The sequence below is a fragment of the Lepidochelys olivacea genome, assembly GCF_965140295.1.
Source record: "Lepidochelys olivacea isolate rLepOli2 genome assembly, chromosome: 1".
Classification (NCBI taxonomy): Eukaryota; Metazoa; Chordata; order Testudines; family Cheloniidae; genus Lepidochelys; species Lepidochelys olivacea.
In genome coordinates, this window is record NC_140411.1 from 54,089,149 (window position 1) to 54,115,628 (window position 26,480).

At 42.9% G+C, this 26,480-nt stretch overlaps 1 long non-coding RNA gene across 1 annotated transcript; it reads left to right on the forward strand.

Annotated features, from left to right (window-relative positions):
- Window positions 1-3,407: 3,407 nt before the first annotated feature.
- On the forward strand, window positions 3,408-25,075 carry LOC311514794. Its single transcript, XR_014709942.1, has 4 exons — window positions 3,408-3,821; window positions 8,933-9,030; window positions 19,953-20,040; window positions 24,825-25,075. It is a non-coding gene; the product is annotated as an uncharacterized lncRNA (long non-coding RNA).
- The last annotated feature ends 1,405 nt before the right edge of the window (window positions 25,076-26,480 follow it).

The following is a 26,480-nucleotide window of genomic DNA, read 5'->3' on the forward strand; positions in this document are numbered from 1 at the left end:
TTCTCCTCCTGTGGTAAGGCAGAGGACCCTTAGCTTATGCCTGCTGTCTCCTGGCAACCACAATAGGGTTAATGGCTATTGCTCTGTGAGCTAGCTAGATCAAAGTAGATCATGTGTACACATGCTGAAACCATCTCTTTGATTGCAGTATAGACATAGCATCTGAGGTGACTGCCTGTGGCTGACTATGCGAATTAATCACCACTTTGCTCTTTTAGGAGCTGATTCTAGAAAGTCTTCAGACAGGAGTGACATTACTCATGTGAAAGTGATTGCAGGCCAGCATGGCAATAGTAGTAAAGGGTTTTATAATAACGGTAATGCACCACTGGTATTTATCAAATAAGCCATCACTTTCAGCATTCTGAACCCTGCTGAGCAATTCTTGGAGGCTGATGCTAGATCAACTCAGGCTAGAAAAGTGGTGCAAATCTTTAACAGTGACTGTAATTAACCATTGGCTCAGTTTACCCAGGAGTGGTGTATTCTGCATCACTTGAAAATTTTAAATCATGGCTGGTGTGGCATGTCTCTAAAAAAGATGCTGTAACTTAGTCACAAGATACAGGCTTGATACAGGAATTAGTGGGTGAAATCCTATTGTCTGTTCTGCAGGAAGTCAGACTAGACGATAAAGCCCTTAATCTATTAATCATTTTGAAAGACTTGATGCACTGGAAGGTGTGGGGATGTAGTTTGCTCATTCTTTATCCCTATTACAGCTTTCCATGACCCAAGAATATGAAGAGATGAATAGATACCGGATGAATATATTTTCTTCAGCTAATAAAACAAACACCCGAACTTTCCTTCCTCACTTAAGGAAAAGACTTAAAATCCTTAAACCTTGCTTCAGAGAGATCTGGCAAATTCTCATAGACTTTTCTTTCTTCTGACCTGGACACTAGTTAAATAGCACAGTAGTTCAAACACTACTAATTAAAAGTCTTTTTGAATTCATCCATAAGTATCTATAATATTAAATTTCTGGAAACTTTTGTCAAGCTTGTTTAAAACTAAATTTTACTAACCTACTATTAATTAAAAAAGGATTAAAGTGAACTTTCCACTGCAGAATGTAATAAAAATACTTCCACCACCCTTGCACTTTGAGAAATACCCTCACATGTACTTTCAGGGACACAATTCCCAAACTCAGAATGATTAATCAAGGATTGTTTTTCTAAAACAACCTTTTCAATGGAATGAATGTGAGGCAAAGCATGGTGCAGTTATTCATTTAAGAAGCGGAGATAAAATTACACTCTGATAATTTCATATTTCTGCCTGATCTTTTTTTTTTTTTTGCATTTGAAATATGCCTGACACACCCCTTGTGTAGAGGATTAAGTATCTGCTGTGGTGTGAAGTGTATCACAGTAGTGATGAGCTGCCAAAATCTTAACAACTGGTTCCTCCTCACCCCACAAGGGGGTCGTGCCCCCCACTAGGGACTCCTGCCCCATCCACCCCCCTCCCCTGTCCCCTGACTGCCTCCAGAACTCGGCAAGAGGGTCTCGTGGGCCACTGTAGTGGGTGCCCACCCCACTCCTAAGAGCCAGAGGGACCTGCTGGGGGGCAAGGTGGGGAGCCCCGGTGGTGCTTACCTGGGACATGTCCCAGGAAGCATCCAGCAGGTCCCTCTGGCTCCTAGGGGCGGGGGAGGGTAGCTGGGGGGGAGCAGGGTGAGCGGCCGCTCTCCCCACTGATCACTTCAAAAGTGGTGCCTTAGGCACCGACTCCGTGGGTGCTTCGGGGCTGCAGCACCCACGGGGAAAATTTGGTGCGTGCACCGGCAGCTCCCTGCCCCGCTCCCGGCCCCAGCTCACCTCACGTCTGCCCTGCTCTGCTTCTCTGCCCCCCGGATTCCCGCGAATCAGGTGTTCGGCAGGAAGCCTGGGAGGGCTGAGAAGCAGGTAGTGGCTTTGCGCTCAGACCCAGGGAGGTGGAGGTGAGCTGGGGTGGGGAGCGGTTCCACTGCGCTCCCCCCCGGGTTACCTGCTGCGGCATGGTCCCCCCACCCCCGCCCCAGCTCACCTCCACCTCCCTGGACCTGAGCGTGAAGCTGCCGCTTGCTTCTCAGCCCTCCGGCTTCCCGCACGAACAGCTGATTCGCGGGAAGCCGGAGGGGTGGAGGGGGCACGGAGAAGCAGAGCGGGACGGCGCGTTCAGGGGAGGAGGCGGAGGCAGAGCGGAGGTGACCTGGGGCTGGGCGCAGGGCATGGCGGGGAGCTGCCGGTGGGTGCTCTGCACCCATCAGATTTTCCCCGTGGGTGCTCCATCCCCAGAGCACCCACGGAGTTGGCACCTTTGGTGCCACTTTTGGCCAGTTGTTAAATTTAGAAGCCGTTTTAGAACCGGTTGTGCCTCGTGGGACAACTAGCTCCAAAAGGGCTTCTAAATTTAACAACCGGTTCTAGCAAACCGGTGCGAACCGGCTCCAGCTCACCACTGATCACAGTTTGCAACTTCAATAAATTTCTCTGGTTAGTCATCTTGATTTATGATGACAAAGAGATTTAGCCTTAAGGTTCCTAGAGATAGGTTCCATGCATGATTAACTGTACTACATTAAAGAGTTGGTGGTGCCAGCTAGCATCACTGCCGAGAAAGCTTTGTCAGAGTCTTTACTCCCCATGTCCATGTTTTCGTCCAATTAAGCTGAAAAAGCATGACTTCCCCACATCACAGCTGAGTAAGAATTGCACTTGTCCCAAAGGTGGGCAGCTTTTAAAATTAGAAATAGTATTTTAAAATGAGAAGAACTGAGTTTCTCCTTCTCACAAGTGTAATAGTGTATTGAGCATCGGTGTCTAGACCAATATGAAACCTCGGACTTGAACTTTCAAAGAGGCCTAGAAATTAGACACCCAATTCCCACTGAAAATTAATGTAAGTGATACACCTAACTTCCCTGGTTGCTCATGTAGAGCTGAATTCTGCCACCCTCAGGCCTGGTCTACACTACGAGTTCATGTCGGATTTAGCAGCGTTAAATCGAATTAACCCTGCACCTGTCCACACAACAAAGTCATTTTTTTCAACATAAAGGGCTCTTAAAACTGATTTCTGTACTCCTCCCCAATGAGGGGATTAGTGCTGAAATCAACATCACTGTTTCGAATTAGGGTTAGTGTGGACGCAATTCGAAGTTATTGGCCTCTGGGAGCTCTCCTATAGTGCACCATTGTGACTGCTCTGGACAGCACTCTGAAGTCGGATGCACTGGCCAGGTGCACAAGAAAAGCTCTGGGAACTTTTGAATCTCATTTCCTGTTTGGCCAGGCGAACTCATCAGCACAGGTGACCATGCAGTTCCAGAATCGAAAAAGGAGCTCCAGAATGGACAGAACGGGAGGTACTGGATCTGATCACTGTATGGGGAGAGGAATCCGTGCTATCAGAATTACGTTCCAAAAGACGAAATGCCAAAACATTTCAAAAAATCTCCAAGGCCATGAGGGACAGAGGCTACAGCAGGGACGCAACACAGTGCTGTGTGAAACATAAGGCGCTCAGACAAGCATACCAGAAAAACAAAGAATCAAACGGACACTCCGGGACAGAGCCCCAGATATGCCGCTTCTACACTGAGCTGCATGCAATTCTAGGGGGGACCACCACCACTATTCCACCACTGTCTGTGGACTCCGATGATGGGGTACTCTCTGCCATGGTGGAGGATTTTGTGGACGGGGAAGATGAGGAGGAGGAGCTTGAGGAGAGCACACAGCACACCCTTCTCCCCAACAGCCAGGATCTTTTTATCACCCTGACTGAAATACCCTCCCAACCCAATGAAGCTGGAGAAGGGATCTCTGGTAAGTGTACCTTTTTAAATGTACCTTTTATGCATCCGATGAAGTGAGCTGTAGCTCCCGAAAGCTTATGCTCAAATAAATTGGTTAGTCTCTAAGGTGCCACAAGTACTCCTTTTCTTTTTGTGAATACAGACTAACATGGCTGCTACTCTGAAACCTTTTAAAATATAATACATGTTATAAAAGCAAGCATTTTTTAATGATTAAGTAGCCCTGAGGACTTGGGATGCATTCATGGCCAGTACAACTACTGGAAAAGTCTGTTAACGTGTCTGGGGATGGAGCAGAAATCCTCCAGAGACCTCTCCATGAAGCTCTCCTGGAGGTACTGGCATTGGTGGCTCTCCTGGATGTACTCCCAAAGCCTTTGCAGAAGGTTTCTGGGGAGAGCAGCCTTACTCCGTCCTCCATGGTAGGACACTTTACCACGCCATGCTAGTAGCAAGTAATCTGGTATCATTGCATGACAAAGCCTGGCAGCGTACAGTCCTGGTGTTTGCTGGCATTCAAGCAACATCCGTTCTTTATCTCTCTGTGTTATCCTCAGGAGAGTGATATCATTCATGGTAACCTGGTTGAAATATGGGAATGTAATTAAGGGGACGTTCAGAGGTGGCCGTTCCTATTGGGCTGTTTGCCTGTGGCTGAAAAGAAATCCTCCCCGCAGTTAGCCACGCGGTGGGAGCGGGGCGGGGGGCGGCATTGGCACTGAGCTGTTCGCGTTTGGTTAGCAGGGATCTTCCCTGATACCAGCCACACGGTGGGGTGAGGGGTAAAGCAATCATCCCAGAGAATTGGATGGGGTGGGGGGTGGTGTTAGTTTGGTTTCTCCTGCTGCACGTTAACAGGAAAACTGCAGCATTAAATGGCCAACTCAACGTGCTTTGCTTGGTATGGGAGAGGAGGGCACTGCTGTTATGAAGGTTGCAGAAGCAGAAAGACTATGGCTTACCATGGCCGCCTGCAAGCTGAATTCTGTTGCCCAGCACTGCGTGTGTGATCTCTAACACCAAGGCCGCAGGCACTCAATATAAGATGCAAAATGCGACCTTGTACCAAAATCACATGTGCTATGTAATGTGAATAGTGTCACCCACTATCACCCCCCCCCCCGTGAACATACCACTGAAACAAATGCAAAACCAAGCATTGAAGGGATTTTTGTCTGAATGAATTTCTGCAGCTACTTTAATTTTTGTCTCCCTCCCCTCCCCCAGATGCTCACCTGATCTCACTTTCATAAAGTATTCTCCCCTCTGTGCTGATGGCCACCAACACAAAACTCCCATAGGCAAAGTGATACAGAAAGCTGAATTTAACCTCCTCCCCCAGCCTCACTATTCTATGTCATCACTGTTGTCTACAAAAGAAAAATGAGCAAAACAATATCACACCGAAATATGTATGTGAACAGGAGGTGGAGAAGCAGAGGGTGATTGATAAGTTGCTGAGAATCCCTTCTTTCTCCAAGATCTAGTTAAACCAGTTGTGACATTTCTAATTTATGTACAAATTTCTACATAATTCTACTTGTGACCAGAGTGAGATTTTGCAGAGTTAAGAGGAAAGATTTATATACACAGTATATATACTGTAGGGGTTGTTATGTTAAGAAACAATCCGCTCTCAAAACCCCCCTAGCCTTTCCAATCTTTTCCCACCTCTTTGTAAAGCAATTTATTCCTTCCAGAAAATATTCTGATTCGTATCCAATTTCTGTCAGATGCTGGAATATATACCAGGAGGTTTGCTGTGTCTTTTGGACCAAGTCCTGTGTGTTAGTGGTTTTAATAGAGTATTATAGCTTATTTAATTTTTCTTTTTATTATAATTATAAAACAAAAGAATTGTATGATTAGATATGTTTAATTTTTCTACCCACCCTAGCTTTAACAGTTTTTTCACTACAATTACTAAATGTAATGCTTACTTTTTATTGGCAAGTTCTGGCAGTTTTCCTTAGGTAAACGTTACTTTGTTTATTAAGAAGATTTTAAGATTTTAGCAGCAGTATATAAAATAAATATGTTAAAATGTCAACAGTTAACTGTTTGTTTTTACTCTTTTCCCTAACAATAAAACACTGTTGGTTTTGTCAGCTTTGTCAATGTGATGACATTACATAATGTCTTCTTCTAATCAGCTTATTGCAATTCCAGTTGCTTGAATTTTTTTACATGCCATAAAATGTTCGCTTTGATAGAAGTTGTGGAAGCTTTGCCAAGAAAAAGATGGACAGCAACTCACTGATTTTTTTGTCTCTTGACTTGGTATAATCAGACTTTTCTTGGATAGAATCAGTACACAACACATTACTCAATTTATAAAGCTGGGTCTCTGCCTTGGAGACTCTCCTATCAGTTATAAGGTAGCTTTAAATTCTAGTTAAATTCCCTTTGAATGCTACATTTTTTTTTCTTGCTCACTAAGGCTGCGTCCACACAACAGGGGGTATAGCTACAGCACCATAGGATTATGCCAACGTAGCTGTAGTGTAAATGCAGCCTACAGTGACAGAAGGGGTTTTTCCACTGCTGTAAGAACACCACCTCCCTGAGCGATAGTTGCCAGAAGCATTCTTCTGTCGACCTAGTTGCATTTACACCAGAAGTTAGGTCAGCAAAGTAATGGCAGTCAGGGGTATGGATTTATCGCATCCCTGAGCAAGATAGCTGTGCCGATATAAATTTTAAGTGTATAGCAGGCCTACATGAACCATGCTTAGCATAAATCAGGAGCAGTAATATAAAAATTGAGGATTAGATTGTAATCTTGCAGACATAGTGCTGAAATTCAATGAGAACTCTGACTTCAGCTGAGACAGGATCTCACCAGAGGTTTTTTGGCTTGGCAACCTTGCAGCATTGTGCAATTGTATGGCATTAAGAAAGCCTGCAGTAGTACTTGATGACCTAGTGGCCATTTTCATGTGGCTTTTAGGGTTTAATTCCCATATTCTCCTCCCATATACACCACTTTCACATTGCTGTACCTTTATTAACCTTGACAGTCACCCTGACTTAGTGATGTAAACAAGAAGAGAATCAGGCTCTGAATTTCTAAATTGGCAGAGCAGTGGTGTATTTATGATGCCAGGGAGCTCATCACCTGAGGAGGAAGAGAAGGTCTTGTGTCTCCTGGATGACTGAGGAGTAGGGCCTGAAAAGCAGCATTCAAGAGAGAGTGCGGGGGAGGCGAATGCTGGGAAAGAAGGGGAAAATAGAGAGACACAGGGGACGTTGACATGGGCACACAGGATTACCCTTTAAAGGTGCAGAATGTGTAGGTGTATTTGGGCAGGTGACCGTTTCAGGTAGAGCATGAGGCTCTGAGTGGGTGCATTTTTAAAAAATGCATTTGCATCACACATACCCCAGAATGTCTTCATAGAATCATAGAAGATTAGGGTTGGAAGAGACCTCAGGAGGTCATCTAGTCCAACCTCCTGCTCAAAGCAGGACCAACACCAATTAAATCATCTCAGCCAGGGCTTTGTCAAGCCGGGCCTTAAAAACCTCTAAGGATGGAGATTCCACCTCCTCCCTAGGTAGCCCATTCTAGTGCTTCACCACCCTCCTAGTGAAACAGTGTTTCCTAATATCCAACCTAGACCTCCCCCACTGCAACTTGAGACCATTGCTCCTTGTTCTGTCATCTACCACCACTGAGAACAGCCTAGCTCCATCTTCTTTGGAACCTCCCTTCAGGTAGATGAAGGCTGCTATCAAATCCCCCCTCACTCTTCTGCAGACTAAATAACCCCAGTTCCCTCAGTCTCTCCTCATAAGTCATGTGCCCCAGCCCCTAATAATTTTCAATGCCCTCCGCTGGACTCTCTCCAATTTGTCCACATCCATTCTGTTTTGTGGGGCCCAAAAGTGGATGCAATACTCTAGATGTGGCCTCATTAGTGTTGAATAGAGGGGAATAATCACTTCCCTTGATCTGCTGGAAATGCTCCTACTAATGCAGCCCAATATGGTGTTAGTCTTCTTGGCAACAAGGGCACACTGTTGGTTCATATCCAGCTTCTCATCTACTGTAATCCTCAGGTCCTTTTCTGAAGAACTGCTGCTTAGCCAGTCAGTTCCCAGCCTGTAGCGGTGCATGGGATTCTTCTGTCCTAAGTGCAGGATTCTGCACTTGTCCTTGTTGAACCTCATCAGATCGATGATCTGTGTTCACACACCCACACATCCTGCCACATGGAAGGACCTTGTGGCTTTTGGGGAGGAATGTACATACAGGAATAGCAGTAGGTCAGAGTTGCAATGCAGGTGTCCTTGTGTAGCATAGTTCCTTCAAAAACCAGCAGAATCTTTGCAGAAAAATCCACTTATGTTTACTGCTGTTAGAGTGGGAGGATTGTGCCTCTAGTCTCCTGATTCCACAAAGGGAATGTCGGGTAGTTGCCATTGGGGTGCCATGCCGGAAGAGAGAAGAACCATATAAAGTTGTCCCTCCCCTTGCAAGGGTGCCTCACCATCTTTAGGCCAGGTGCGTCCTTTTCCCCAGGATGATTGGGCTCCGAGTTCTGGAGGTCATGACTCCTGGTGCCTACGTATGGGCACAGACCTATAGTGGTGCTAGAACACTTTTAATAGTGGGGGTGCTGAAAGCCAGCCCCCTTACCCCTATCCTCCCCTGGGAGCAGGACCGTGTCTCCGGGAGGGGGGACCCAAACATGGGTAAGGGCGCTGAGGCTGGGGCCAGTAGCTGGGACCTCGGGTGCAGGGCCAGCAGTCAGTACCCCGGGCAGGTTTTACCCCACATAAAACCTTGGAGTGCTGCAGCACCCCCGGCATCCCTAGTTCCTGCCCCTATGCAGACCTACTATCCCTAGAGAGAACATTCAAAGGATCCATTGTCTTGATTCACCCTTCCATGTTTTACCTCATGAAGTTTACCTCAGTGTGGTGCCTAGTATTTTTGTTTTCCAAACATCAATGTATCCTCATAACACTCCTTATCCATTTTACAGATGGGTAGAACGAAACAGTAATAAGCTGAGTGAATTTCCTCAGGTTCTACTGCAAGTCGATGGTAGAATCAGGAAGAGAATACAAGAACGTTAATTACATCTCCTGTGCTTTATTCTATCTCCATGACAGCTCCTTTATTTCTTCACACAACTCAGTCAACCTGTGGAACTCTTTGCCAGAGGATGTTGTGAAGGCCAAGACTATAACAGGGTTCAAAAAAGAGCTAGGTAAGTTCATAGAGGATAGGTCCATTAATGGCTATTAACCAGGATGTACAGGGATGGTGTCCCTAGCCTCTGTTTGCCAGATGCTGGGAATGAGCGGAAGGGGATGGATCACCTGATGATTACCTGTTCTGTTCGTTCCCTTTGGGGCACCTGGCATTGGCCACTGTCGGTAGACAGGATACTGGGCTAGAAGGACCTTTGGTCTGACCCAGTATGGCCATTCTTACGTTCTTATGTTAGTTATTCCTTTCAGACACCATTGGGGGACAGATTCTGATGTCAGTTCCAATTATGTAAATCTGGAATAACTCCACTGAAGTCAACAGAGTTACATTGGTGCCAATGATCACCATCTAGCATGTTTCCATTCAGTAGAATGACTCCATATTTGCACTTGCATAATTGTCGTTGACTACATTTCCTTGAATAACAAAGTGGAGTAGCTCCCTTGAAATCCGATTTAGGTCTTATGTAATACCAGTATCAGAATTTGACCCTGCACATTGTGTATTTTCTTCCAAATGCTACAAATAAAAAAACCTATTTTCTTCAAATATTTGCATAAAAATGTGGTGGAGAGGGGTCATGCTCCATAGCACACTTCTTTTGAAGTGTGATCACAGGCCCTAGATGCAAAGCTACAGAAGGTATTTTTCTGGCAGTCACATCTGGTTCCTTGGCAGCCTTCACAAGTATCTTAACTGGTTGCCATAGGCCTGTTATGGTTCATCAATGTCAGTCGATGTTCAGTTATCCATTGATCCTTTCATATATTTTTTCTTGATTTTGTTTGTCTGAACTGTAGAATTTCCATGCCAAATTTTGCTCACTCTAATTGCATGTGTGGTCCTATTGAAGTCAACAGCCACAGTGAAAATACCCCAAATAGCTCAATTTCAAAGCCACGTGTAGCGAAAGATTCAGATGAGTCTATAACTCCCATTTAAAAAAAATAAAAATCCGTTAACTGCATGAAAACAACTTGCCATCCATGGAAACAATGGTGTCATACTGACAACAGCATTCCTGTGCACGATAGGTGCAGGAACTGTAGTTATTGCAGCAAAGTACTACAGCCAGGAAAAGAGAAGGTAGGACACTCTCACAGGAAGACACACCCGCTTTCTCATCATATTACATTTTATTTATATAGTACCTTTGATCCAAGGCACTGGATAAAAGTAGCAGAAGGACACAGCAATAAGACTAATGCCAAAAACTAACAGCTGGTGGTCCTGGGTGGGGGAACAAAATATTGGACAAAAAGACATCAAATCTCGTAAGCACAATGTGATGCTTTCATCTGTCACTTCCCTTCGCTCCCAGCACAATCCTTTTTTCTTTTTATCCTGCCTTGAATTTTTAATTCTTGTGCCAAAAAATTGATTTGCAGATGTGATGTATGGAGGCATTGCCACCACATGTTTGTCTGGACACCATAGACATTCCGGTGACACTTGAATTAAGTGTTCTTTGGAAAATCCATTGGTATACTGCCATCAGTGGGCTGGTTTGAGAAGTACAAAAAGCCTAACTTTCCGACCTTGTGATGAATCAGAGAAACTTCCCACAACCACAACAGGCATTAGAGAGCCTGTGGGCCAAGTTAGACCTGCCCTGTTATATTTGCAGCCAATGCCAGGTCTGGAGGGGGGGAAGAAAAGGAGGGAACCTGGCTCAGTTTGGGGATGACTGTTAAAGAGGCAGGAGCTAACTGCCTCCCTACCTGAGGGGAAGGGTCACTAGCCTGCCAGCTGAGGCAGCTATTTGGGAGTAAGCACTGTCTACCCAGCTGTGAGAGATTCCAGAGGAGACCTAAGTGCCTCCGGTAACTGAGAGAGTGAAGCCCAGAGACACTGTGGGACTTGCCCTCCTCAACTTGGGGTTGCCCTGTCCAAAGGAGCCTGGAACTGTGGCAGATACTGGCCAAGACCCATCAGGGGGCACTACAGGAGACAAGTCACTCAGAAAATTGGACTAAAGAAGCCACACCACAAACTAAACAGACACTGATAGGAAGTAGCAATGGATTTAGACTGCCAGCTGGGAAGGCCGCTCCCTGTACAGGAGTTGATGCACACAAGGCCCTGGGCTGAGAGCTGATGGAGAGGGTGGGCCCATGTCCTCCTACCCCCATGGCCTTAAAGACTGAGACTCCTCAACAAGCAGGGGGCTGAAAGCCAAGCTTGCCACGAGGCTGCTGGCCCTCCAAGACTGCTGTTACAGACTTATTAAATATCTGACTATTCAAGTTGCCCAGTGAGTGAAAATATATAAATGTATTCCAATGCATTTTATTTATTCTCACCTCAATGGAGAGAATGGGGCTAACATGAATTTGGGATTCAATTGTATCTATCACATGTAGTAGAGGGGTTTTGGGCAGTGTTCCTTCTTCCACTGGATCGTATGGAGGCCTGTTGTGGGTGGGAAGTGGCTGCTGGAGACCCAATGAGTCTTTGCTTCAGTAGCGCTGGCCTCTCACAGAACCCCAAAGATCCTTGTAGATACTGGGAAATCTGCAGGGTTTGTGTGGAGGTCAGAGTCTGTTCCACACACACAGCAAATCCCAGCTGATGCAATGAATGGGGAGTAATCTCAGCAAGGAGAACTTTGCGACATTGCTGTACCTTTAGTCCTTTCCTGCAGGTGTACTTTGAGAAGAGGACAATAAAACCAATTAAGAATTAAGCCGACACTATGTCAAAGGGAGCAGAGATCTGCATGGGCCCAGGGGATTGAAGCTATGTACTAGAAGAAGGAATTGAGCCCAACACATCTTAAAATCCTTTAGTAGCTCCTCAGTAGCATACAAAAATTTGAGGCCCCATTGAGACATTTGTAACCCTGTTTAGAATGAAAAAAAAGGACATAGCCAATCACTAAACCTTTTGCCCATTACAGGAACCCATCCTTTTTTAGGGCTTCTGTCCACTCCACACAGGCACTGTTTCATTTCTATGCTCCTCTGCTCTTCCAGTTTCTGTCTAACCAAAAAGGGGAACTGCAAGATGATGGCCCTAAAAGTGCTTTATCGCATTATTTCCTGCCATCATTTCCAATCAGCTTCAGAAATACTGCATGGAAAAATGACAAGACTTACAACATTTCCAGCCAAACCTTTTCAGTCTGCAAGATTTGGGTAGTTCAGGTAAATACTCAACATTTTTGGTGCTTGGCTGAAAGAATGCCAAGCTTTATGAGCCAGATGTGCAACCTTTATGCACAGTTAACCCTGCACAAAGGGCCAACAAAAAGCCTATCCACCTCTTAAATCCCACTTAAGACCAATGTTAAATATTTAAGTTGTGCAGAGGCATTAAGCTGGCCCGCTGCACAGAGATGTATTCAACCCAGTATGTTTAAGGATTGCACAGTTGGGGCCCATACCTTTTTAAGGTTTGCTCATAACTATATCCATTTTACAACTGTATGATCTGCATAGAGAACTCAGAATGCTGCCCTCCATTTGAAATTTTAGGGGTCTGCAAATGAAAAAGGGTTGAAAATCACTGATCTATATAATGTGTACACATTCTGTAGAGAGACCTAACTAGTCGTCAACATGAGAATTACTGGTGTGTTATGTATTATAGCACTTCACACGGGCCGCATATTTGAGAACTTTCGAGATCAGGTTTGGTATACAAATCTATTGATTTAACATGGAAAGATTTTCTTTGGTCTGGCATTATTCACTTATATCAAGGATCTACATTTCTCCAAATAGAATATTAAGCTCTAAAGGGTAATTTTTAAAAATAAAAATAATGCTGTAACTAAATAACACAAAGTAATGTAGCCATGTTCATTATCATAGGCATAGTTTTACAGCTTCAAATAACTTACTTTCTTTGGAAATCTTGACTAGTGTCTTGTTTGATCCTAAATGAGATGATTTTACCACTACAAAGTTGCCTTTTTGTTTAAAACCGCCATCTGTGAAGCCACAGCCAGATAGTTGTGTGTGTGTGTGTGTGTGTAATTCATCTGAGAGGCAGCTGTTGGTAGATCTGCAAATGAAAGTCTGTAATTAATTTATCTTAATCTGGTTATTAATTAAGAAAATGTTTCAGTTTGCAGTGAAAAACATGTTGTTATCCCATACCACCCTAATCTTTTAGTGCATCTCCCTTGGGTAACTGACTCCCTTGGGTCATGCAGTGTGGTGGATGTGGAGCTGCTATGTAACAGTCTAGGAATGCTGATCTGTAATAATCTTATGAATACTGTGTCCTGATCATGAGAAAGTCACTGTGCAGCTACATAGGGTTATTGGGCGCTCTTGAATGAAGATTTTGGTTTAGATCAGCAGTGTCCAACCTTATTACACACGAGGGCCACATAAGTCTAAGAACAACTTTGTGTGGGCCAAACAGATTCTACATATTTAATAAGATTTTAAAGTCACCTGTACTGATTTATATTTTAAGTTCAGCTTGTTTCGTATGAATTTACACAGGTTGTTTCTGTATACAGTATTGTCTATACTATATTGTGTTAAGCAGGCCTTATGAAATGTTCTGGTGGGCTGTGTATGGCCCTCTGGCCATAGGTTGGTCATCTCTGGTTTAGATTAATAGGGGACGGTTGGAAAAAACAAGCAGGAAGGCAAATCAATAATTCTAGGTAAAAAGCTCCCAACAAATACTTGAGGGCAACAAGCAGTGAAGATGCTCCAGCCCAAAGTTACACAGCTGTTTTGCCTAGGCTGGAAGACTAGAGATCCAAGGGACACTCAGTAATTAAAAAGACTCTGGCCAGATGAAGTGGGTATTGTCAGTGAGCTGTGTGGTGGATGACACAGACACAGATCCTGGGACATGACACAGATCCTGGGACATGTCTGAGGCAGTTGGGCCCTTCCTAAGCTTCCAGGGGATGGCAAGCCTTAATGAAGACAGATGTGTATATTCTGTTTGTTTAGAGCCAGAACATTTCAGAGAAAAGATCTTAAAACAATACTTTGCTTTAGGAAAGCTGTTTGATCACTGGATGCCATGGGTCATAGCTTCTGGAGAGAAGTGAATTGCAGGTGCTGAACCTAAGTCAGACTTGCTGAGGTAATCGTGGCTAGTTCTGTGGGACTGCAGCCCAAGGCCCAGTCTGAGTCTGAGAACTGTGTGATTCAGCCCAAGTGACTTGACAGCTCGAGGCCTAAGACCTGCAGGGGCCACCCTCAAAGGCTACGTCTACATTGGAATAAAAGACCTGTGGCATGGCCTCGGTCAGCTGACTTGGGCTTGTGGGGCTTAGGCTGTGTGGATAAAAATTACTGTGTAGACATTTGGGCCCAGGCTCTGGGACCATCCCCATTCTCCAGGTCCCAGAGCTTGAGCTCCAGCATGAACCTGATCATGTATGCCACAATTAAACAGCCCCTCAGCCTGAGCCCCGCAAGGCCGAGTCAGCTGACTCAGGCCAGCCACAGGTGTTTAATTGCTGTGAAAATGTATCCAAAGAGACCAGGAGGGTGAGATGTGCAGTTAGCCCAGTAACTCTGACATGCAGACATTATAGCTGGACGCTAGCTACGGTACAGCAAATGGTCAGGTTTCTGCAAGCCTGAAGCTAAGCTGGAGGATCTGGGGTGGGGCAACAATGATATACCACTTGTTAGAGTCCAATCCAGAGTTATTTAAAGGAGTTCTATGGTTTACAAGGAGACACTACCATGTTGGTAAAAGTCTTAGACATCTCTAGAGCAATACAAACTTCTGACTGCTAGAATGACTTAGTTTTCATCCTTTGTTTTGAACCTTCATCTGTCCATCTCCATTTGCAACTAACTTGCCTTCTTGAGCCATGCAACCTAGATTCTAGGTGGAGGTAGGTAGGGGACCTATTACGCTGCACGCACTCCCTCATGAAGGCCTTGCATGCCCCCTTTCCCCACAAAATTATACAACTTTCCCAACTGTTAATAAGGTTTGAATTTTTCATATGATTTCCAGCCAGGAGGCCTGAATTCCTTTGGTGCTTGTTGCTGTTTCCAGTTGGCCAGCTGCAGTTTGTCTAAGTTGACACCAGACTAATCGTAGTGCTCTGCTCAATGTCATTGCACGGTCACACTGGCTGCTGCCACACTGAGCAGTGTGGTCTGATCCAATGAACTGAGAACAGAACTGGGAGCTGGGGAGCCCTCCATTCTAATCCCGGTTCTGTTGATGATTTGTTGTATGGTCTTGAGCAAGTTATTTTACCTCTCTGTGTAAAATCAGGACATTCAAACAACGTATACTGTTTGCTTGATGCTTAGAAGAATCAATGCTATAAATCACTAGAGACAGTTCAATCATGCTACTACTTCTAAGCTATTCAGTGGACTTCATTAAATACATTTTCAGTTTATGGGGCTGTGATTTCATTGTTCATACTTTCTTCTAACTTAGAAACAATTTCTTAAAGCAAGTTTTTTAATACAATCAACTAAAACAAACATATCTTCCCCCAAAGTTCCAAATTATTATAAAGTCTCATCTCTTTCCACACATTTGATCTGCCAATCTTCCTTCTTCCTTTAGATAAGCAGACACAGGGCTTGTCTAAACGAATAGTTAGTGCATGGCAAGCTGGGTGTAAATCTACCCTGCACTAGCCTGCCATGCACTGTGTCTGGGTGAACCCTGCTGCCAGGCACTAGAAGTTCCATAGTGTGCTTTGATCTGCTCTGTTTTGAAAGAGGGTCACATGGACAGCGCACGGCTTGGATAAGCTCATACTTGTAAGTAAGCCCCAGGGAAAATCTTCCAAACCGAGAGATGACATCTGAGTGGAATCAGATATCTGACATTTCTCTTGTGTAAGCCAAATAGTGTTCATTAATAAAGTCCTATTCATCGTAAACCATTTTCTGTTCTTTAACAGAAATGATCCTGATCATCAACAAAACCTCAGCTTCTCTAGGGAAAGACACTGCAATTAATTGACCTTTAAACTATACAACATAGTATGAATTGTAGTAAGAAGCAGGTATGTGAGAAAAGTTCACACAATGCAAAATTTCTTACATGTATTTGATCTCCCCGCATTACCATGCCACATAGTACGAGGCCAAATTTTATACAAACTATTCAATCTCCTTGGAGGATATAATAAGGGGGAGATTTTCAAAGGCACACTGCTATTGATTTTTTTTTAAAACATAGTTAAATGCCTAACTGTGGTTTGTGCCTTTGAAAATCTTCCCCGAAATCAGAGATTTTTGGCTTTCTCTCTAAAGTAGAGATGGCGTGAATGATCAGGGTCAGACTAGTTTGCCCAAACTTGAAACAAAACTTTGAGATTAAGAAAATTAGTTAAATTTTTTTGGAATTCCTGTTTCAGACCCAGATCAGAAGCAACAGTACCAAAATATTGAAAAGATTATTCTCTTGGTATTTCTGATCTGGCTGTGAACAAACACTGGAAATTCTATGAGAGAAATTGTTCCAACAGATTTCCAACCTGATGTCCAGACCTAAGAGAACTAAATTTTCAGATAACCACTGAGAAAAGTGTTCATATCTTTTTGGAGCACATTAATCTTTTACTAGTCCAAAGTAATTTTAAAAGACAAAATAGCTCTTGATGGTGGAATAGAACACACCACATAGCATAACTGTCTGAACAAGGGTATGTGTCAAGATTGTGGTCTTATAGATATTGCGACCTTTACACTTCATTGTCACCCTTTGTGATATGATGTTTGACAGAAATTTCTTGCATCCGATGAAGTGAGCTGTAGCTCACGAAAGCTTATGCTCAAATAAATTTGTTAGTCTCTAAGGTGCCACAAGTCCTCCTGTTCTTTTTGCGAATACAGACTAACATGGCTGCTACTTTGAAACCTTTCTGAGGTATGATACCCAAGCAAATGGAACTAGCCTTAATTCACCTTTCTTCCACTCCCTATTAAAGTAAGTAGTCAGACATTTGGCAGAAACTCTGGTTTGTTGGGTTTCTCCAGTAAAACACCAGATTAAAACCTTGAGCTGCCATGGGGCTCAAAGTATAGAGAAATTAATATACAAAACTACAGTCATAATACTGTAATTTTTTTGAAACTCCCACCCTTAAAGTAATTGTCAGACACTTTAAAAAGTGCTCAGCATTGTCCTAACTCTGGTCAATAGGAATTTTGCCATGGTCTTCAAGGAAGCAAAGTTAGGCCAATGCCAAGTGCTCTTCAAAAGTCCCATCCCATTTTTTCCTCCTGCCTATAGCAATACAGACTCTCTCCAGCAGGCTCTCTCCAGGTAGCAGGCAGCCTCTCCAAGCAGAAAGAGAAAATCAGAACTATGTGAAATGTTAACAAGCGCGTAAGAGAATTTCTTCCTTCTCCTGAGGGGGTGGGGGGAAACTGCTTGAAAAGTGACTGAAATATTTTAAAGTAAAATTTTTTTATTACCTTTTTTCACACTTCACTTTCATAGAGTTTGAGGTCAGAAGGACCATTAGATCCTCTAGTCTGACCTGCAGTATGTCACAGGCCACTAAGGGTATGTCTACACTGCAATTAAAATCACACATCTGGCCCATGCCAGCCTGACTTGGGCTCACAGGCCTCGGGCTAAGGGGCTGTTGAGTTGCAGCGTAGATGTTTGGGCTCAGGCTGGAGCCTTGGCTTTAGGACTCTGTGAGGTGGGAGGGTTCTAGAGCCTGGGGTCTACACCACAACTACACAGCCCCTTAGCCCAAGCCCCATGAGGCTGAGTCAGCTGGAACGGGACAGCACCAGGTTCTTAATTGCAATGCAAACACACTGTTACCCCCATGTTGAGCCCAATAACTTGAGTTGTATGAGTCAACAGTGTGCCCTTGTTGCCAAGAAGGCTAACGGCATATTTGGCTGCATTAGTAGGAGCATTGCCAGCAGATCGAGGGAAGTGATTATTCCCCTCTATTCGGCACTGGTGAGGCCACACCTGGAGTACCACATCCAGTTTGGGCCCCCAACTACAGAAAGGATGTGGACAAATTAGAGAGAGTCCAGCAGAGGGCAATGAAAATGACTAGGGAGCTGGGGCACATAACTTATGAAGAGAGGCTGAGGGAACTGGGGTTATTTAGTCTGCAGAAGAGAAGAGTGAGGGGGAATTTGATAGCAGCCTTCAACTACCTGAAGGGCGGGTTCCAAAGAGGATGGAGCTAGGCTGTTCTCAGTGGTGGCAGATGACAGAACAAGGAGCAATGGTCTCTAGTTGCAGTGGGGGAGGTCTAGGTTGGATATTAGGAAAAACTGTTTCACTAGGAGGGTGGTGAAGCACTCAAATAGGTTACCTAGGGAGGTGGTGGAATCTCAATCTTAGAGGTTTTTAAGGCCCGGCTTGACAAAGCCCTGGCTGGGATAATTCTATTGTGGTTGGTCCTGCTTTGAGCAGGGGGTTGAACTCGATGACCTCCTGAGGTCTCTTCCAACCCTAATCTTCTATGAAAGAATTTCAGTCCTCAGATTAAACTATTTGCCAATTATGCTAGTTACCTGCTCTTGTTGCATTTCTGACGAGGAAATCTATTAATTTGAAACCATTTAACTCAAATCCTGGCAGGAAGTTTTAGTGAGAGAGTTCACAAACTTGCTTTTATTTTGGCTACAAATTTATTAAACTCATTCATGTTTTCCAAACCTACTTTTACAATCTAACCAATTTGGGAAATGCCTCTTCCATCTAGTTGTTCTGAAGCTTGTTGAATAGAATGAGCCATCCTGAAAGAGGTTGGTATGTTACCATTAGAGCTGGCTAGAGAACTACAATTGTGTTTCACAAGAACACTTGAGGTTTCAAATTTTATTTTCATTCTGCATTGGAACAATAACAAACCTTTTGAAAAGTATCTTAGAAAGGTCAGGTTTTCAATTCCTCTCTCTCTCTCACTCACCAGAAAGTCCACGCTGGATCTCCAAACCCTTCCCTTCAACAAATATCAAGACATTCTTTTTCCTGAAACTTTTTTTTTAAAAAATTGCAGATTCTATCTGGTTTTAGTTACTATTACCTTCACTTTCTCCTTCAGTCTTCACTAGTCTTTCTTGCAGTGCTAATTGTTGTTCATGTTAGAATCTAAGCCTAATCCTGTGCAGGACCTAATATGTAGTCCCTATTTATGAAGAAGGGACTTTAGATTCTATTTCTTATATCAGATTTTCCAGTGCAGACTCCTGCAGGCCCACACACTAGCCCTCAAGAGAAAACTGAGACCTTCTTGGTCTGAGAAACACCCTCCTTCTCCTGTGAGAATAACCTAGAGTTCTCTGAAGATCAAATCCAGGCATGACAGCATATGTCAAAGCAAGACAGATTTAAGATTAGAATGGAAAAGGAATGGAGAGTCAGTGACGAGGAGAGGTACAGGAGGATAGCAGAACGTGTGAGAAGATGGTTCTCCCACCAAGAGTGGTGAGATGGTTTGAATGAAAAGAGAGGAAAGTCCATGTTAGTTCACTAGAGGGAGAGGGCCAGGAGTAGGGGTCGGGGGAGGGAGAGAGAGATAGAGAGAGAGAGAGGGACAAATTAATTCCTCCATAGACTTCACTGGAATTACATCAGGACTGAATTAGACCCACATTCTGGTAAACTCATCAAGTAATAGAAACAGTTGCCATAAGCCAAACACACCCTAGAGACTACTACAGGCATCACTTTTCTGTGCCACCTTTCTGTACTCTCTCAGCTTCTCATTTGTTCCAATAACAAAACAAAGCAAAAAAATCTTCACCTCCTAAACTGGTCTTTCCATGATTTTTATTCATTATATAGCTTCCTTTTGCATACCTGATTCTCTCTGACATCTTGTGAGTGCATGGTATGTTCTTTTTTCTGGAGCTTAGCTGCAGTTATGTGAAAATGGAGAAAAGGTGCTCTGGAGGTATCCTCTTTTGAGTTAACGGTGGGATTATAAAACCTATTAACCTCTTTAGCAAATCCTCTTATTTATTTTAGGCCTGAATTTACCCTGGAGGCCCTGTCTGTAACTGAAATGGACTTGATGTCTACACTGCCAAGTTTTCAAAACCTAACGTAAATTCAGGTACAGTATGGCTTGGCTTGTTCAGCTCTCAGAATTCCTCTCAAGATATATAAAATATTTTCCTAGAAAAAGTGTTCATAAATATTTATGGCATCATGGAAATGATTGCACTGCCAGTACAGAAAGCTGTCATGAGGGCAGGCCTGGGGAGCGTACATGGTGTCTGTGGCTGTGCAGGTCCTGTGGCCCCTGGTGCTGCACACAACTGGTCTGGGGGGCTGGGGATACTATGCCAGCTCATAAACTGGATCAGTGACCACAGAACGCTGGGCTTCACCTTTGCAGTGTGGCCTGATGTTTGGGAATTAGATGACACCTTCCTAACTGTCTACCTCCTCACATACTCCTCCCGGAAAGAGACAGCTTCCTCTGGCTTTATATGAGAGTTGTGGATTTCACTCCTAAAAATCCAGACAGAAATTATCTTCTGAAATGTTAGACTCTGGGAAGAACAAAACGGATGGAATTTCTATCACTAGAAACTGTGTGATGATGCCTCATTTACTTTCTAGTCTCTGCTTATTTGGCATCCACTCTCTCCCTTCAGAATCCTTTATTGCACCTTCGAGGAGTAAAAACAACTAAGTACTGCCTTTGTATTTTTAGTAGACTCATCTTAGTGCCTTTTCCCAATGTAGATCCCTCCAACTGCAACCTCTTCCAGGCCTCCATCCTTCAAGTCCCCTCTTCAAAATGTGCTGCTTAGTCTTTCCTGCAGAAAATTCAAACAAAAATAATTCTAAGGCACAAGCAAAATATCATCTAACCACACTCTACTCTCCATCACCTCCCATTCCCTTATACTTTATCTGAACTACTTCTGTTTGGACTGTAAGCTTTTTATGGCAGGACCCTTGCATTCATGTCCGTTTTGAGAAGCCTCTGACTTACTTATGGTGCTATATGAAACAAAGGAAAATAGGGGAGTTCTATAATAAAAACTGAAGTATTTCATGTCCCAGAGATGATCAGTGACTTGATACTCATTCACTTTCTTTACAATTACCTTCCTAAAGAGAATGAATTAATATAATATAATATAATATAATTAATTATAATTAATATAAAATTTGAGAGCCCCAGTTGCTATTAAGCCCATCTGCCTCATATGTTCCCCAGACTATAGGGATTTTCCATGTTACAGAATAGTGCTAAAATCAGTGTTCAAAATTTATTCAAATTTGAAAGTGAATTCAGACTAGAGGGTGATTACAATTTCTTCATTTTCTGTGAATACTCACATGGAGCACTGACATGTTGCTAGCATGTTTACTCACAAAAAAGCAAACAGGTGTACAAATATATTAGGCCCCAATCCTGAACATTTTTATGTATTTGTATAATGTTGGTCACATGAGTATTACTACTAGAGTTAATGGGACTTCTCATGAGTTTGAAGATAAGCATGTGCAAAAAGCTTTCCAGGAGATTTGCAAATTTCACAGTTCATACAGTCTTGGTTAGTGGGTAAGTATGCTTCAGCAGGACCCCTAAGTCTTCAGGGGAAAAGGTTCCAGGTAGTGAAGGCGAAGTTGGAGATATGAGCATCATTTCCAAAACAAAGTTTTATTTGAATAAATCTAGCACCAACCAGAGGTGTTGCTGACCCAGAGAAGAATTATTTTTCATAGTTTGAGGGAGACAGTCCTAAGAACTGGGGAAGCTGAGACAGCCTGCCTGCAGCGAGATCTCCAGCCACAAGAGGGTGCTTGAGAGGTAGTGGGGCCATTCTCAGCACCAGAGAAATACATGATGGGTATAAGTGATTTCTCCTCCTAATGGAAACAACTCTGCAAGGTCATGAATAATGGCTAACTGCTTGGGGTCTAGGGCACCAACACTGAAAAAGGAGTGTCTGTTTGTTGAGGAGTATTTTCTATATAAACAGAAATTGATAAAGTTTTATGAGAGAATGATGTGATGTATAGTCATTCAATATCTAAGAGGTGATTTATGAAACACACTTTCCCAAAATGGTCCTTGGAGGGCACTCCACAAACGGAAGCTCTGTTTTTCATTTCAACCTGCAGACTGCTAGCCTCCATATTTTTTCTTTGACCATTCACACGAGAGCTCCCAAGTATGTAGAGCTTTCCTGGAAACTCCCTGACATAAGGTAGAGAGAGTAAACCTATTTGATATCAAGTTTAACAGTTTCTGGCATACAAATATTTGGTTTCCCAAGCTGACAATGGAAAATACATCTTGGAGGCAGTCTATTCATTATGATCTAAGTTTTTCTTCAGATGAAGCCCTGTGTACTGAAATCAAGAGACATCACAGGGGTTTTTTTTTAGCCACGAATGATTTATCAGCATTTTAAGATGAGCACATACACATGCACACTAAGGAGATCATTTTTAAAGGAGACAAATTTTGAGTTTAAATGACTTCCTAAACTTTCCTTACGCCAGTGCAAGCGGTTTCTTATTTGAAAACATATCAGCAAAATGCTTGTGCATACAGACTGTTAAAAATGACTGATAGCTTTATTATAGGGTTCTTAGCTGCTCGTGAACACAATTGCTGCCAACAGTAATTGATGTGAGTGAACGTTTGAGCTGCAAATCTAAGACACTGAAATAAATATAGATAGTTAAACATCATTTGTTTAAATTTGAAGAGAAGGGGCATTCCTTGGCCAATGACACCAATCTTGGTTCCTAGCCAAATTTTTCATTGAATCCACGTATCCCTCTTAGGCCTGATTCTGGTTCCACTTATGGTGATCTATATCAGTACTAACCCTACTGAAGTCAGTAGTAACATCAGAGTAAGAATGATCATGCTCAGGCCCAGGGACTAACTGGGTTGTGTGAGGTGCAAGTCAAAACAGAATTTGGTCCATTGAAGTCAGTGGAAAAAAATTCCCTGCTTGATCCCTAAGTGTTTGATCCAAAGTCTGCTGAACATAGAGACCTTTACTGTATCAAAGACTGGCTTTTAAGACCCTCATTTCATTATATGGGATAGGTCAGGGATCAGCAACCTTTGGCACATGGCCAGTCAGGGAAATCCTCTGGTGTACCAGGACAGTTTGTTTACCTGCAGCATCCGCAGGTTCAGCCAATCGCAGCTCCCACTGGCTGTGGTTCATCGTTCTAGGCCAATGGAGGCTGCGGGAAGTGGTGGCCATCACATCCCTCGGGCCACGCCACTTCCCGCAGCAACCATTGGCCTGGAACAGCGAACTGCGGCCAGTGGGAGCTGCGATCGGCTGAACCTGCAGATGCTGCAGGTAAACAAACCGTCCCGGCCCACCAGCAGATTTCCCTGATGGCCCGTGTGCCAAAGGTTGCCGATCCCTATTCTATATAATATCTATTTAATTATCTAAAGGCCCAATCCTGCAAGATGCTTAGGACCCTCAGATCCCATTAGGAAAAACACTGGGTTGTGTCTAGCACTTGCCACTTCCACTCCAGTCAAGGGACTTTATCCTGAAGTCCTTGCTCAATTTTTACTCAGAAAAAACTCCCATTATCTCTGAACCTCAGCTTTTGGTCCAATGTGAATTATAAATGCTGAATACTTCTCAAGATTTTGCCCATTGGTACAAAGGGGAATAAGGATGCACGGTGCCATACAAGATTGCACTCTCAAGTATTCAAAACTAATGACTGTGATATTGGTGTCTCTTAAATCCAAACAATGCAGAAGGTAAATGTGTTAGTTATTAAAAAGGAATTTCTGCCAGGTTTTCCAGATAGGCCCATTACTACAAACTGTGCAACTTTACAAATAAAAATAATGCTTGCACATGGCAGTCTGTTCTCGGAGTCACACAAATGAGAGAACAGTATGCTTCTGCTCTGACAACGTCTAAATGCTGATTTCTGCAATCTAATTGGAAGGTTTCAGTTAACTAAAGAAGCTGATGTCTGATCCTTTTGTTTATTACAAGTGACTAGTAAGCTGCATGTTTTCCAAGCACTCTCATCAGTTGAGGGTAGGTAAAACTGCATCCTAAGGGCTAATCCAATTAATCTTCATTTTACCCAACATGACCGCTGGCTTCCAGCGAAACAATGAAGCGTATAATATCCTTCTGATGCATTGCATTTAACATTAAATGCAGTAATATGCTTGTGCCGCCCAGGGAAGCTTATGGCCTTTCATATTTTCATTACCTGTGCAAAGAAATGGGAAAAAAATCTGGTCATTTACTTGACTTGTGATTGCAACCAAAGAGAATTTGGGGAAAGATTAAAAGACAGCAGTTCTGATTATGGCTGTGATTGGGCAAGTGGCAGCAGAGGTTTCAGCCTTTTTTTGTCATTTGACAGACTTTCCCCAGATTTCAGTTTTTGGGATAGTTGTGTTGAGTGGATAGTTAAGGTGAAATTCACCTTTGTGAAAATGTTAAGCATTGAAGCCTCACTACACTTCCCATTAATTTCAGTGGGAGCTGGATTAAGGTTGTGTCGCATGGCCAGAAAGGGTTAAACGTCCTGCAAAATAAATGACTCAAATCCAACCCTTAAAGATACGTGGGGAGGTAATATTTGTGTTTTTGTGTATTTACATATATATGAGTAGGATCAACAATGTAATCAACAGTCCCTGTCTGTGCTGTATTCTATTAATTCAAAGATCAAAAGAACATCCTAGCATTTAAATGAAGTGTAAACATGGCATATCTCTATATTTATCTCTCTTTGAAATGTATAGCAAATCATCAGTGAATGGTGGAGGAACAGGGGATTGTCTTATGTTAATTTGTATAGCTAAGTACCAATGATGGACCCACTTGAAAGTTGCCCTAATTACCTACTGTTCCCTAGAGGGACTCCAACTTGTCAAAGAAGACCTGAAATTGTACAAAAGATCATTGGGTCCTGATCCTTCTTATCTAGGATCTGCTTAAGCTTCATCAGGGGAAGTTTGAGTCACAAGATGAGATCCCAGTTAAGCTGGTACATCCTGGATATGATATTGGACATTGGACTATAACCTATGAACTAAATTCTAAAGGAATTCTTTGCAACTACAAAGCTCACCATCTCTGCTATGAATCTGAACCTCAAGAATTGAACTCATGTCTGTATGTATATTGATCTTTTAACCATACTCTCTCTCTCGTTTGTTTGTTTTTTAAATAAATTTTAGTTTAGTTAATAAGAATCGGCTGTATGCATGTATTTGGGTAAGATCTGGAATATTCATTAACCTGGGAGGTAATGTGTCTGATCCTTTGGGATTGGTAGAACCTTTTCTTTTATATGATGAAATAAGATTTTCAGAAATCTTCATCATATTTGACTTGGGTACCTGGATGGAGGCCTGAGGCTGGGTTACTTTAAGCGAACAGTGTTGTCGGTTTCTGGAACCAATGAAATAATAAAGAAGCTGTTTTATGCTGGCCTGGTAAATCTAAGTATTGAAAATATCCACCAGCTTTGAGGATTATCTGCCCCATTCTTTGCAGTGTACCCTAACTGCAGTTCACCCTCAGCTGGCCCCCACTGGTTGCTTAAATGGGATTTACATGGAACATGGGCTTTGTGCTGGTTCTCTGCACAAGGATGAACTTAACCCACAAAAAAGAACATGAAATAAAATGGGATAAATGAGTGATTGGAAGGAACATGCTGCCATTTTGTTTAACATGTGACTCCCCAATTTATATTTTAGACTGAGAATTATCTTCTTGGTAATCTTCCTTTTTCAATTTCTCTCCGATCCAAAGGCACCATGGTAGCTGTTTCTCAAACTCTTTATATCTTCACACAACCAGAAAGGGATTCATGGAACACTTATGATCCCCACATTTTTAAAGCAATTTCCCATTGAGCTAGGTAAATTTATTTAATGTGTTTCTTTGAAAAAGAAGCAGTATGCCACAGCTTTACTTAAAGGCTTGTTTCTTTTGGCTTGCTTTAGCTCTTCAAAAGTTGCTGATTTTTAATAAGACCAGAACCAATGGGGTTAGAGAACTTTTATTGAGTCCTTTGGGTCTTTTAATGATAGCTGAGCAAAATTTTTGAAAACCTTGATTGTCCCCCTCTTTCCAGTTACATTTTTCAGCCTTCTCCTTCCCCAACCCCCTTTTTGTTTCTTATTTGGCTTCCACTGTATCATGTAAGTTTAGGATCATTTGATGTTTACACTTTCATTTTTATTTGTTTGAAATAATGGTAGAAGATTTCTGGAAGCATAAAGAAGCACCTGGGAAACTTAAGATATGTGCTACTTTAAAACTAGACCTGACTCAGTATTAAAATTAGAGGTCATAATTCCCCATATGTGTAATGTGGGTGGGTGGGGGAAACTCCATTAACTTTAGTTAATTGGGCCCATTATGTCAGCACCAGGAACTTACAAAAGGGGATGACTGAAAAACACCTTTTGTCAAACACTGCTCAGAGGTAGAGCTTATGGGACTTAACAACACAGTGGCCATGCAAAGAGCAGATCAGGATGCACAGGGAGCGTGAAGC